Below are 15,052 nucleotides of genomic sequence, written 5' to 3'. Positions count from 1 at the left end.
AATGTCCCAGGATATGCCAAATGCCAGAACCTGAATGCCTGCAGTAGGATTTAAGGCTGGGTCCCTCCATCTTGAAGCTGGAGCTTCTTGTCATGATTCCTGTTATGTGGTACATGGAACAATGATCAGTGTCTTTCTTTGCTGCCCTTTCTACAAAAATCACCCTTCTCTACTCCCGCTTGCACTGTTTTCTTCCTCCCCTGAACTTCTGTAGCATATCTAGTTTTTACCACCCACATAGCACTTAATTATATAGTGCCTGGTGTGGTTCTTGAATGGTTTCTGGTATTAGTCTTGTCAACCATCTAGAATTCAAACAACTGTGCACAAGAATAGTGTTTTTATTTTATTTTCCTAAAATAACTACCATGATAGCACCTCTCTCCATCCCATTTTACAAGTGAGGACACTGAGGCTCAGAGTCACACAGATGCTCAATGGAAGAGTTGGGACTAGAACCTAAGTCTCCTTAGGAGTATTTCCTTAACATATACCATGCTTTAAGGATCTTGCAAACTCAGGCATCACTTCACCTCCTTATACTATTTCCAGCATCTACAATAGTGGTGGTGGTATGCTTTTTTTTCCTCCTTTACCTGCTTCAGAGAAATTAGGCTGTCAATTGCGTAAAAGGTGAAAAGCATTCAACTATCTAGAAATATACTTTCATATAAAATGATAAACAATGATTTTTTTCTAATATTTTAAAAAATGATTCATTCTTGAACCTCAACTACACTTTATGATATTTTTATATTTATAGTACTTTATTATTGTAACTCTGATGTCACTGTTCTACTAGGCACAGTACATAGGAAGTAATTGTTGATTACATAAAATGAGTAAGGCCCTCAAATTTAAGTGATTAGGACAACTTTAATTTTCTGGTAATTTTTACCTGTATTTTTCCTGCTTGACTACTGTAGTTTTTCAGGCACTTTAACAGTACACTGTGGCCTCTGAATAAAGGAGACTATCACTGTTAGTTTAATTCAAAGTTGCTAAATATTTGGTTTATCATCTGACAAAGAGAACATCTCTGGAAAATTACCAGACTCCTAGTTAGCCGGCACTAGAATTCCTTTCTGTATTTCATCACTCCTAAAAAGGCCCAGCCCCAGAACTGAAAAAGAATCAGTCGTTTCCCTGCCACTAACAAAACAAACCTGTCTGTAGCCAGAAAGGCAATTACCTTAGACTTTATCTCAGCAGTCTATATTTGCTGAATTATTCCTAAGTATTACCTCTGTTCTCAATGACAACAACAACAACAATAATAGCTGGAATTTACTCAAGAGCTTATTATGCACCAGGCATTGGGTTAAGCACCTGACATGTATAGTGTAATCTCATGAAATCCTGATAACAACCCAGTAAAGCAGGTACTATAATTATTCCTCTTATAAAGATAAGGAAAATAAGACTTAGAGAGATTAAGTCATATGCCCAAAATAATATGGCTAGTACCTGGGAAAACCTGAACTAGAACACAGGTCAGTCTGGGTTCTCCAAGTTCAAGGAGAAAGCTGGTTGAAAGCTTTTACCACCGTTATCAGAACAACTGCAATTCAAATGAATTCATAACCACCTTTTCACAGGGCTGAAATAAGTTTAGTCAGAGTTCAATATCCCCAAACTAGCCTCAAATAGTAATAACCAATAAATATAGAGTCCTATTATTCCAGTAGAATTTTATCTCTAGTTTCTCCTCAAAGACCACATTCTCCTCCCACAATGCTCCCTCACACACTTTCTACTCCTGAGTATTTGAGACTTTCAAAGAAGCTGAAGAGTAACCTCACCTTCACAGTTTTACAGTTTTAACTTCTGAGTTTTTGAATTGGCAAAGTCACCAAGATTCCAAGAATATAACCATTGTTACAATAACTAGATGTGAGTTTAACTGATTTTTTTAATTAGCCAAAGTCTCATAATGAAAAATTTTAGTTTGTGAGTTGGGCCGATTGTACAAACCTGTTAGAAAAATGTTTGTCTTTACGTAGCAAATATAATTAAAAGATTTTATCACATTTTCAAGAAATGTGAGACAAACCCCAACTGACAGTCAATATTAACAAGAGGAGTTAACCTCCACAAGGAGAAAACTGTGCAGAGGTTTGGATGATATCACCACTTCATGCAGACAAGGGAGAAAATTAAATACTACACAGATCACCCCATCTGTGTGCTGACGATGACTTCATGTGTTCTGATTGCCTGTACATATGTCAAATGTATTCAGGTGCCTTTTAAATCTTTTTCTTTTAAATCCCTAGACCATTTCTTTACATAAAAGAACAACTTAAAATCAGTTGTAATGTACAGAGTCAAGGGTTGTATCTGTGTTGGACTACTGCTGACTTCTGTCTTTTCTAATTGGCCCTGAGCATCCCTGACTTAGATTAGATCAGAGCACAGGGAGCCAGAATTGAAAACGGAGCATAGCTACTTTATAAACCAAACAAGAAGAAAAGTAAAAAAATTCCCATCGAAACACATCCTATGAATGCAACTGAAGCCACATGATTGCCAAAGATGTTTATCTGATTTTTAAAGATGTTTGACTATAAATCCTATATTCATCAACCAGTCTTCATAAATTTAGTTGCTGTGTGAATGCAAAAGCTGGCAAGAGCAATCAAGCTGGAGGAGAATTCTGTGATAACCTAATTAAGATGTATTAGGACTTTAATTTATCTTAATGCCATGCTACCATAATTCAGAAGTTTCAGACTCAGTGTGAGGGCAGGAAGTACGTAATAAAATGAGTCCTCACCTTTTGGAATAATTATTTTTTAAAACACATAGTAGCCCCTAGCCATCTCTCCTCTCCACCCTCCAATTACCCTACTTCAGTGCACCACCCAACCCCACGGTGGAACGTAAGGTGTCCCGTGACACATCAAAATCCCTAGCATTTGTTTTTCCTAACAGGCTGAATACTAATGGAGATATTTGCTGTTAACCCAGAGGAGTAAAGAGAGCTACATCCTCACCCCTTGTTCCGCAGTTACTTATTCTGTAATCCTGGACATGTCAATTTAATCTCTCCAACTCAGTTTCCATAACTTTACAGGTAAGGATTTACAGTAAGGATTATAATGCCTGTTCTCCCACTATATATATATGGAATGATAATGCCTGCTATACTTTCCTTATGTATATGAAAGTTTTAGTAGCAGTATTAATGTAAGGAGAAGTAATCTGTGGCAGATTATCTATTGGGGTCAAACACCTCTTCTCAACCCTCCTTTATAAGTACTACCAGGAACAAAGACATTATACTTTCAACTGTGAGCATCTAGCACTAGAGCCTACAATTTTTTTTCTGTAAAGGCCCAGATATTTTAGGTTTTGCAGGCCATCTCATCTGTCACTGCTACTCAATTTTGCTGTTGTAGCACCAAAACAGCCACAGACAATACAAAAACAAATAGGTGTGGTTAGATTTGGTCCCTAGACTTTAGCTTGCCAAGGGGATGTAAACTGTTGACAAATGATTTGTTCAACCTGGGAGAAATGTTCCTGCCACTCCTCACCCCCTCCCACAATTTACAGCAATTCTAAAAATGCCTGAAAATGAAAGAGAAGAAAAAGATGAGGGAAAAGATAGTTTAGTAGCTATGATGTCTGCTGTCATGCTTCTCTTCCAGATAAATTGAGCAAGGACATGAACACGAAAGAGCTCCCCCCTTGAAGTTTGACAAATCTGAGGTGGAAGGACCTGGCATAATTTTTCATGGGTAAAATTTGAGAGCAGGGTCCCACAGACACCAATCATGCCAGACAATAGATACACAGACAGACAATAAAGATTTAGCAGCAATTATCTCCATAAAGGAGGTGATGGAGACTAATGCCTACAAAGCATATGGAGGAGACAGAGGAGTGACCAAATGCCCAGCCAGGGTCATGGAAGGTAACTAGGAGAGATGGCTGGCATGCTAATCGAAGGGTCACCAAGGCAGAGGACTTCAAGATGGAACACCAAAACTGGGAATTAAATGGCAGATGCAGTGACACTTCAGGGAAACTGCAGCACCACTGAGAGTTATGTTGGGGTTCCAAGACAACAGGAAAGACAAGGTCACTTCCCCAGGAAGAGCCATGGGCACTACCGTCACCAGGCCGTGTGCTGACCACGGAGAACACAGGCAGGGCTGATTTCAGGGGCAGATGACCTGGGCAGTCACACAAGTTCCTCTGCTTAAAAGGGCCCTGACACTTAGTTTCATGCTCTGCCACTACTATCTTGAAAAGCTTAAATTTTTTTGAACAAGGAGACCCATATTTTCATTTTACACAGGGCCCTGCAAATTATGTAGTCCTGACAACAGCAGGGAAGCCATTCCAAACCATATACTTGACCTGTTTCCAACTCACTGCTTCAACAAGACTAATCATGTTAGCAAACTTCCCTCCCTCACCCTCCACTGAGGCATGGTGTTTGTGTGATACCCCTGAAATAACGGGGGGAGGAGAGTTCGGTAGGAGGGGAAGGAAAGATTGAAATGGAATTTTCATTTGATCTGGGATTAATTTACAAATCTCAAATTTAACTGAAACAAAAAATCCCCAACGGAATTGAATTGAACAGGAAATAACTAAATTACACTATGGGGGGGGGGGAGGTTGCAATGAGATGGGGAGGAGTAACTAAAGAGCAAAGTCGAATTCAGTTGTAAAGAAATAAAGTATTAGAATTGGGCCCAGATTTTACATTTCTTAACCGTGAAATATAATACTGGTTACAGTTTTATAAAGTACTACAGGACTTTCAGGACCATTTGAGTTTTCCTTTAAATCACATCACTCTTGCCTTGGCTTTGAAAAGATAAGCAAGATATAAGACTCATATGTGGGGACTGGAGGTGACCCGAGCTCTGGGATTTTCCAACAATGAAATTACAGTGCATTGTCTTTGAGAGGAGGCAGATGAGGAGCTTTCCAAAAGACAGAACAATAGAGGAGTCCTCTGCAGGAAAGCTGTCCACTGCCTTTCTCTGCCCCACCTCACCTCTCTTTCCTGAGCACCTTTCTTGTTTTTCCCATCTGCGTTTCTCTCCTGTGCCTTTCAGTGCAATTATAAAAAGGAGATCCCAGTGATCTCATGCTGTTCAAGAAAGGCCCATCCTAGCCCTGAGGTTTCCTGAAATGTGCTCTAAGCCCCAACATGACCCCTTGCCCACCCTATTGAAGTTCTCACTTTTCCAGAATCTCAGGATGGTGTTAAAAAATCAAGTTGGTTAAATTTAAATCACATAGAAGAATTACTGGTCACTACCCCAACTCTACCTTTCTCAGAGCCTTTGCTTATTAACCCTAGTGAATCCCGGATTGAAATCAAAACAGAGGTGGTCATTTTTAAGAGGCTGGGTTGAAGGTAGAGCAAGGACATTTTAAAAATCTTACCACTGACATATTATGGTGTTTTGAAGCTGCATCTACCCCAGAAAAACATGATCTTAAAATTAATCCATTCTTATTGGTGCAGACCCATTATAAGTAGGACCTTTTGATGAGGTTACTTTAGTTAAGGTGCTGCCCACCTCAATCACTAGGTCTTAATCCTATTAATGGAGTCCTTTATAAGAGAATGAAATTCATATAGAGAAAGAGAGAGCCATAGAAGAAGCAGCCAGAAGCTGAACATCAAGGAAACACAGAGATGCCATCATGTGCTTTGTCTTGTGATAAGCTAAAGGCCAAGGATAGCTGGCAGTCAGCCCACCAAAATGCCACAGTGTTCAGGAAGAAAGCATCACCTTGATGATGCATTGATTTGGACTTTCTTTTAGCCTCAAATCTGTGAGCTAATAATTCCCACTGTTTAAGCTGACCCATTGCATAGTATTTGCTTGAGCAACCCAGAAAACTAAAACACCTATTGTCCCATATAAAATAAACTCTGGATAGGAAAGAGCAAGAAGAAAACTGGGAACTTTTTTTTTCTCCTCTTCCCTCTCAACATGCTTAATTCCCAGATCACCTTTTTCCACTGATAAGTCTCAACTTCTATTGATCCTCGGTCCAATCTTCCTTTCTTGCAGAGTCAAGCTGAGAGGTAGATTAGAATACAGGTGTAATCTTAGAGGAGTGAGCATTTCTCAGATCTTGGTACTCCAGCTGGGTCCTGGGAGATAAGTAAGCTCTTTCCAGGCTGACAAAAGAATACAAACAAAGGCACATAGTGTCTGATGGCCTCAGGTGAATTTAGGAGACTAAGAAGTTCAAAATGGAGGTGCTGCAAAATAATAATGTATATCAAAAAATGTATTGGGTTAACTCAGGCAAGTTGCATCTTATAAAATTACACTCTGCATTTGCATGTACAGCCTTCAGTTTGCCCTTTATGTGGCACTGTTACACTTTCACATCAGAAAAAAAAAAATTAACCTTGGTGGTAGCCATGGTAACTAAATACCAAGAGCAAGGGCAGATGTAGGTCAAGGAATGTTCTAAAGTTACACATCCAGGAAGTAAAAACACAGGTTATTTTTAATTTTGGCTTTGCTCCTATAATGTTTAATGTCTAAAAATTAATATGTACGTAAATAGTAAAGTCTGTTTCTCATGTAGCCATGAGAAAAAAAATACTTTCCCAGTAACTCAATACTACCTTCTAATTTTGTGGATACTTTATTTTCATGGGGTGTCATTCAATCCAAGAAAAATGCCCAAAGTGAATATTTTCCAAATTTGTAACCAGGGAGGGCATGCTTTACCCTACTTCCCCTTGTTTCTGTGCACCTCTGTTTCTAGTATACTAGCATGATTCATACCCACAGCACACAAATTGAGAATTGCTTTTCCAGAAGTGGTGATGTGTTTGCCTTCAGTTGTCCATATTTTCTCATCTAAGACACTTGAGTCCAAGGACAACCAGGCAGCTGACAAACCAGAGTGAGGGGGTGGTGGAGCCTGTGAACAAAGGGTTTTCCCACACATTGGGCATAGCCACCTATCAGAGGCAGAGAATGAGCATTGGGCTCCCGGACTAACTGAGGTAACAAGCCTAAACGCCCCTCTGTCCTTTAAAAGAACATACTCAAAGACTAGCAGAAGGGTAAAAAGGAGTATAAAAGAGAAAAATCAAAAAGTCAAAACCTCAGAAGATAAGATGAATACTTTTTTAGAAATCTCTCTTACAGTACCTTATGCAGAAGATATTGCCATATGTGAGTTGTGCAAAAATAAAATTTCTCTTCTAACAATTATAAATAGCTGAATTTTGCTTGAATGAAAACCTCAGCCAGGGCCACAAACCTGGAGGGTTTTCTATTTCTCTATAGAATTCACTTAGATTATAAACCAATTATACCCTGTATTTGAAAGACTGGTTAGATTTTACCAATATATTCAAGTCCCACTATTTTTACTAAATAGTTCTGTCACTTGTATATTTATAAATAACCCTACCCTATATATGAATGTATCATTGAAATAAAAGAAAATATTAGAATAAAATTTTTTCACTTTAAAATTTATTGCTCAAAAGTAAATTTGAAGATAGAATTGCTGTAACTTACCAGTGAAATTATTTTCAGGATCTACTGTATTATTTCCATTCAGCATATACTTATTGAATGACTACAAAGGGTTAAGCACTGGGTAAAGAAAAGAATTACAGGTGGTTTATGTTATCTTGGACCTCACACTCACAACTAGTGACATTGTTCCCCTTGAAGAGATAAGTCACTGACGGAAGGTGCTGGAGAAATCAAAGCTAGCTGATTGGTTGCATATAACAGATCATTTTTTAAAATTTTATTATTTAAAAATGAGTTGTTATTTCTATCACAAAGATAATTCAACAAAAATATTACTAAGTACCTTCTCTATACAAGGCAGCATAGTTTCTATCAACAATGGCTCAAAAAGTAAATTTTTAATGTGATCTTTTAATAAATTGACAAAGTACTCTGTATTCAATTTGTTTTCAAAGCACAAAATTATATCATATGTGCAATGGCAATTCAGAGGACCCTACAAATTTGTTCACAGTTCTTCAGATGAGGATATTAAATCATATCATAAACAAATGGATAAATTATGGTTAGGGGTTTAACTAATAGCTAAATGATGTCTACAATCCAGATTCCACATTTCACAGAATGGGAACTAGAATCATGTTCTTTGGAATAAAGTAACCTAGAAGTAAAATTATGGCCTCTCAAACTCTGTTGCCACCCACCATTGGGAACCTCCAAGGCTCTCCTCAAAGACACTCACCCAGCTATCTCTAGAAGTCCCTAATGGTGAGGGGGTGAATCACTGTGGTTCTGAATGCTGCCCTGACAACTCCCAGAGGACATTGCATTTCCTTCTCTCTTGCCCTTGCTGCCAAGTGACCGCTCCTGTCATCACTAAAGCTGCTGTTAGCAAAGCCACCCAGGAAGAGAATCTCAGAAAAAGTGCAGAACCTCTAGAATTCAACTCCCAGTGCTCAGATACCACGCAGACCTTCCAGGCACTATAGCCAATAGCTGGGCCAGAATCCTCAATGCTTTTGAAGCCCTTAGGATCTCAGAAGCCACAGAATCACAGAAGCCACTGCTGCTGCAAAGCCCCCACTGCAATTGTGAATGCACCAAAGTCAAAATTGGGAGCAGGGGCAGCTCCTGAATTTCTACTAGAGAGGAGAAATCTCAGGGAACTAATTTTGTTGGAAGTGGGAACAAGGGATCATCTTGTAGCTGCACTTGCTTAGAAAGCCCACATTGATCACATGTTGATATTTATTTGATGGAGTTGTATGGACTTGCTTTTGGAGATTATAGTATAGACAAGGCCTCACCCCCAATCTACCTTTTGATTTTGACACAGGCAGAGAGAATATATCTCTTCCTAACTCATTTTGGGTTGTCACCTTGTGTTCACAATATGTTGGGTTTCATGAAGTTTTACTGGACCCTGGCAGAAATCCTTTGGGTATAAGTCAAAAAGGAGAAAGGGCTGTAATGTTCTGGTAAGCCAGTTCTCCAGAAGGAAAAACAAAATGCCCTGACTGGTAATATTTACAGATTTCCATGGTGTAAATATCCCTACCATGGCCAGTTTCAAGCTACCAACATGATGTCACTGAACACAAGGTTGAGAAGGGATGAGCACAATTGGCTCCTACGAGCTGGTGCCAGCTGGCTCAAGCTCACTGCTGAGAAAGGGCCAAGTTATGATGTGGCCTCTACTCCCTGCTCTTACTTTTCCATGTAGGCAAAATCAGACTGGGGAAATTTCCCTGCATTCCTAAGTTAGATATTATGAAGGCAGACTAGGAAAGACAGATAGACTAGATAGACTTGGCATCATTTGCCATTATTTAACCCTCTGTCTGCTTGACAAGGATGAAGCACATTCCAACCAGCTGAGCCTCAGTCCACAGCACTGTGGTTGTGTCAAAGTAGACATAAAAGCATGTAGAAGGAGGAAAAATTGGAAAGAAATCATTCGTCTTCTTAAAGTACGTGACAATAAGCTAGGGAGAAAATATGTGAGTTTATATGGACACACTTAAATGGCCTCCGCAAAGAATAGCTGGATTTTTAGCTGAAGTCAATGTTTTGTTCTTGTTCTCCTTTCTTTTATTAGAAATAAAGCTTAGTTCCTAAGGATATTGGTGTTCTCATCTTCCTCACATGCCTCATTTCAGCAATCATCCTGGCCAGAGATACCTCATGGGAGAGCCTGTCTGTGGTATTTCAGTAACAGTTACTGATGTGTTGATACAGTCAGGGATCTCTCTGTGCTCACTATGATGTAACTGCCTCCAGTACACTCCAAAAAAGATGATGTCAAAGATATATACAAACAAACGGTGACCTTGAAGGCCTCTAATGCATCTTTAATGGAACAGCAGAGCAGTGCTCATTGGTCAGGGTCCTTCATGATTTGCTGAGAACATATTTGAGCTGGGGAAGAACTGTTGTCAAGGACAAAAAATTAGCCATCAATAATGTTGGCTAAGGTCTCTGTCTAAGCCCACTCAGCTGGTAAACTCACTGCCCTCCCCCCCCCCTACGTAGGACATGACTCCCAGGGATGAGCCTGGACCTGGCACCGTGGGATTGAGAAAGCCTTTCTGACCAAAAGGCAGAAGAGAAATGAAAAAAAATAAGGTTTCAGTGGCTGAGAGGTTTCAAATGGAGTCAAGAGGTCATTCTGGAGGTTATGTATTATCTAGATATCCCTTTTTAGTTTTTAGTGTACTAGAATAGCTAGAAGGAAATACCTGAAACTGTTGAACTGCAATCCAGTATCCTTGATTCTTGAAGATGATTGTATAACTATATAGCTTATACAGTGTGGCTGTGTGATTGTGAAAACCTTGTGGCTCACACTCCCTTTATCCAGTGTATGGACAAATGAGTAAAAAAAAGGGGGACAAAATGCAAATGAATAATAGGGGGGGAAAGGAGTATGAGATGTTTTGGGTGTTCTTTTCTACTTTTACTTTTATTTTTATTCTTATTCTTATTTTTTGGAGTACTGAAAATGTTAAAAAAATTGCGGTGATGAATGCGTAACTATGTGATGACACTGTGAACAACTGATTGTACACTTTGGATGATTGTATGGTATGTGAATATATTTCAATAAAATTGCATTAGAAAATAAAATAATGTTGGGTAAGATACTAACTGGGCATTCCAAAGAAATTAATTGCTAACTGGACATTTCAAAGAAATTAACTGCTTGATTTGTTCCTCAGTATCTCTATCTAAGTGGGGGGAGACCACTAACTGTTCACTCTTTCATAGGAGTAAACTATGAGGTTTCATGAATTAAGTCACTGAAAAAAGAGAAAGATTTTAGAGACAAGGCCCTGGGTTCAACGGTTGTCTTAGCCATGTTGCATTGTAACAATTCCTGCATTATCTTTATTACATTCTGTTAGTGTGGAACAGTGACCTTCTAAAGGCAACCAGTTTTACTGTTATGAAGGAAAAAATATGCTTCTTCCAGCTGTGCTTTGTTGTATGCCTGCCAATGGATCCTTTTGGGCAGGCAATCTTAGTCAAAGAGAGCTAATGCTTTATCATAGGTTATATATAAATAGTGAGGCTATGAAAGAGTATTATAATCTTTGTCATTCACTGAGCTATGGGATAAATTCAACATCTGGACTTCATACTCTGGAACAAGACTATTCATGGCAACTGATGAGTGTATTCAGCCCAGGGGACTTTAATTTTCTCTTCCTATCCTCCTTCATCCACAGGGCCTTGATTAGAAAGCTTTAGATAAATTTAACCCAAATAAGGTATAAAAATGGAAACAGAAATTAGATTTATTTTTGTCTGCATATTACAGATTTGATGTACTTATCATTTCCTTCATCCCACAAGATCATAAACTGCTTGAGGGAAGAAACTAAACTATCTAATTACTTTTGTAGCCCCTGCTGTAATTGGCACCATGCTTACATATAGTACAGGAGCAATATATCATGGTATAATTGTATTGGTTACAGAAGAAAAAAAAAAAAAAGGCAGGAAGAGGCAATGGACTTGATCAGGTTATTCCACCTGAAAACCTGGAAAAGGTGCCCAGTTCTGGCTCAAATAAATTGAAGAATGTAAAGAATGTAGGCCAAGCTCTCAAAACTCCTTAGAAATTATAAAGACCCTACTAGAATGTTGCTTCTACTCATGAGCTTCTCATTAAGAAGAATGGAGGATTTCCCAGAAATTACGGAGAAATCAGGAAAGCCAAAAAGTGATTAAAAGGTTAAGAAAGAGATAAATTTTTAATGACTCCAATAGGAAAGGCTGAGCTCTGCCAGAGCCAGAGGTTACAAACAAGCTGCTGACCATCTTGATAGGACAATATCACATCCTCTCCCAAATCTCCTCTAATGAAAGGTCTCCAAATCTCATTAATTCTTACCCTCCACTGTTAACACAGAGCTCTCACATCATTGCAATTTCCCCCAGCTTGTTAATAATAATAAATTTGAGCTACTAAAAGCTGTAAGAAAAGGTTAAAGAAATGGTAAGAAAATCTGGCCACAAGTGTGGAAACCCATGTTCTCTGTCTCTTTAAGTACAGAACAATAACTACCATGTGCAAACATAAGTAGACATCCCTAAAATATGAAGGAGAGCAGACACAGGACCATAAAAAATAAGCTATTCTTAACCCTACAAAACCAAGATGTGGAATATATTCACCCCTTGGGATGAGTTAAGCAGTTCACATTTGAAAGGATTTAGATAAATAAATGGAAGATCAATTTATAAAAAGATACTAAAGAGATGTGAGAAATATCTTTGCACAACACTAGCTTTTAAGCATCACATCCTAGAGAGCAACTGCCATATTCTTCCAGAAAGGTTATTAAGGACCCCTGTCAAAAATAAAACTCTGGGTTAGAGGAAACCACATTTGAACTAGTGCATATTTCTTACATTTTTTTCCTAACACCAAAGTACAAACGTTGGCCATTGCTGAGACGTGATTCCAGATCAAAGAGTGAAGTGAATCAGCAAATCTTTCCTTAATAAACCAGTCAACAGATATTTCTCAGGAACCTATTGAATGCAAAGCACCACAGATCTCCTAATTCACCTGATTCAACAGACATACAAATTTGCATGACCATGCATTATTACTCTAATGGTTTGCTTTTCCTATAAATATGGGAGTCAATTATCTTAGGAGTTTAGCTTGGTAAAAATATATAATAAACTGCATTAACCCTATATAAATAAGACAGGGAGATAATTTCTGGGTTTTTAAAAAGAAGTTGCTTGAAAATACATTGTAGATTTTTTTTGCAACTTTTCATAAATCTAAACTCATTTGAAAATAATGAGTTTAGAGATGCATTGTGGTAGATTACAAGGTGTGACAGTGTGATTGTGAAAACCTTGCAGATCACACTCTCTTTATCTAGTGTATAGATGGATGAGTAGAAAAATGGGGATAAAAACTAAATGACAAATAAGTTGGGATGGGAGGGATGGTTTGGGTGTTCTTTTTTTATTTTTATTTTTTTTTACTCTTATTCTGATTCTTTCTGATATAAGGAAAATGTTCAGAAATAGATTGTGGTGATGAATGCATAACTATATGATCGTACTATGAACAGTTGATTGTACACCATGGATGATTGCATGGTATGTGAATATATTTCAATAAAACTGTATTTTTAAAAAAAAGATACATTGTGGCAAATATGAAAATGAAAAGCAAATAAACATTACAAGGTATGAGCTGACCTTTTTAAAATGCTTGGACTCCATGTCAATAAAATCCTAAGAACCAAAAAGTCAGGATTCCATCTGTCTTTCCCCATCTTCATGGTATGTCAACTAGGGTTAGTACCAGGATGTGACAGTACAAGGAAGTGAAGGGGAAGTTGTAGGTAAAGAGAATTTACACTGTGGGCTTATGATAGACATTAAACAACATTGGTACTACTAAAAGCCATGTGACCAATGGCAGGGAAATGCTGAGACCCATCTACAAAGTGTAATGGCAGGAAAGGTTAGCTTCTTGTGACCAAGTATCACATGACCCCATGAAATATAGGTGAGGGCCCACTAAGGGCCCACTGGGAAAACCACCCACCAATTTGACACTTTAGGCTTTGACTCCATTGACTTCTTTTAAGAAATAGGTATGATGTAAGGGTGAAACTTGCTCCTTTCTCCAGCCACATTTCCCTTACATTCCTTCCCCAAACACTCACCCACAATAATCCATAAATGTCTGCACACACATGAGACCCCTTGCCAGTGATATCAGTGGTGTAATACCCCCTGATTCCTTGATACCCAAGCTGATGAATGGAGAACCAAAGGGTCCCCAAAAGGGCCATTTTTTCACCAAAGAAGGGAGAAAATCTTAAATGTTAAGCTATAAAGCTAAAGAATGATTAAATAATTATGACCCACAATGAAAGATCTATGGAGATAAAGTGGAAAATTTCCTTCATTGTTTGGGAAAATGATTCCCTAACTCATTAATCCAATTTTTTTGTCAAATGAAAAATGAAGAATATTAGAAATTTTGCAGTTCGAATTAATTCTGCTCCTGAACCATCCATTGAACAAAAATAAAAAAGTCAAAACTTACATTTTCTTTACTTTTCAGAAATTTTATTCTACAGATTAGTTTGTTTGAAGCTCTTTAAAAAATTAAGCTAAAGCAATCAGCAGAAAGAAAGCAAACATTTATAAATGTTTATACAAAAAGCACTAGCATTAACACTATTAATTTTCAATTGAATGCAGCAAGGAAGTAAACCATTTTAAAATACATTCTAAAAATCAGTCAATTTTAAACGTTTTGAAAAACTCAAAGAAATGTTTTGGTAACTTATAATCAAACACAATTTTAAAGGAAAAGTGGAAGGAACATGTATTGCATGTTGATTCTCAGCTCTACAACTGAATTGCTGTGTGACATTCGGCAGCTCACATCACCTCTCTGTGTCTCATTTGTAAAATACTTGATTAAAGGTTGCAAACTGTAGGTCCATTGGCCACGTCTGGTTTGTGGACATAAGTTGTTTGATCAGCATAAATGCCTTAAAAATTGGCAGCTTCACATCCAAATAGAGATTTCTGATTTCTCTTAAAAATTGTACAGATTGGCAACACTTATTCTACATTTCCATGTGGCAATAATATGCTGAAACTGAACAGCAGCTGTCCACTTTGGATAAGGCATGGACTCTTGGTGTCATGTTACCTGTCTCACAGCATAGGCATCAAAGTTTTTGATGAAATAGGTTGGCTCCAAATTTTCTCGCAACTCAAACATTCTCAGGAGGGAGCCATATCACAGAACAGCCATTTAACCTCTCAACTTCATCTGAATATGGGGATAATAATAATATCTGAGTGCCACTTGAGCTTCATGGGAATAAAATTAAATATGAATGGTGCATTCTTAGCACAGTGTCATGCATGTAGAAAGTGCTTAATAAATGGGGAAATAATGGTGAACATAAGGATTTGAAGATGGTTCTATGATGGCCAATCCAATCTAACTCAAAATTGACATGCTGTTTATTCTCTTCTGAATGTGACTTTCATCCTATTAA

The 15,052-nt window shown here is 38.0% G+C and overlaps 1 protein-coding gene across 6 annotated transcripts in view; it reads right to left on the bottom strand.

Annotated features, from left to right (window-relative positions):
• The window catches only part of FILIP1 (filamin A interacting protein 1), a 370,688-nt gene that overhangs the window by 144,798 nt on the left and 210,838 nt on the right, over window positions 1-15,052 (bottom strand). Inside the window, exon 2 of one of the 6 annotated variants that reach the window (XM_037843875.1) lies at window positions 5,990-6,160. The exons of the other annotated variants lie outside the window; for them this stretch is intronic. The gene's annotated coding sequence lies outside the window, so the exon portion shown is untranslated. The remainder of the gene's footprint in view (window positions 1-5,989; window positions 6,161-15,052) is intronic. 6 annotated transcript variants of the gene reach the window in all.

This window comes from Choloepus didactylus, chromosome 7 (assembly GCF_015220235.1).
Source record: "Choloepus didactylus isolate mChoDid1 chromosome 7, mChoDid1.pri, whole genome shotgun sequence".
In the NCBI taxonomy this organism is placed as follows: domain Eukaryota; kingdom Metazoa; phylum Chordata; class Mammalia; order Pilosa; family Megalonychidae; genus Choloepus; species Choloepus didactylus.
This window is presented reverse-complemented; position numbering and strand designations above follow the sequence as displayed.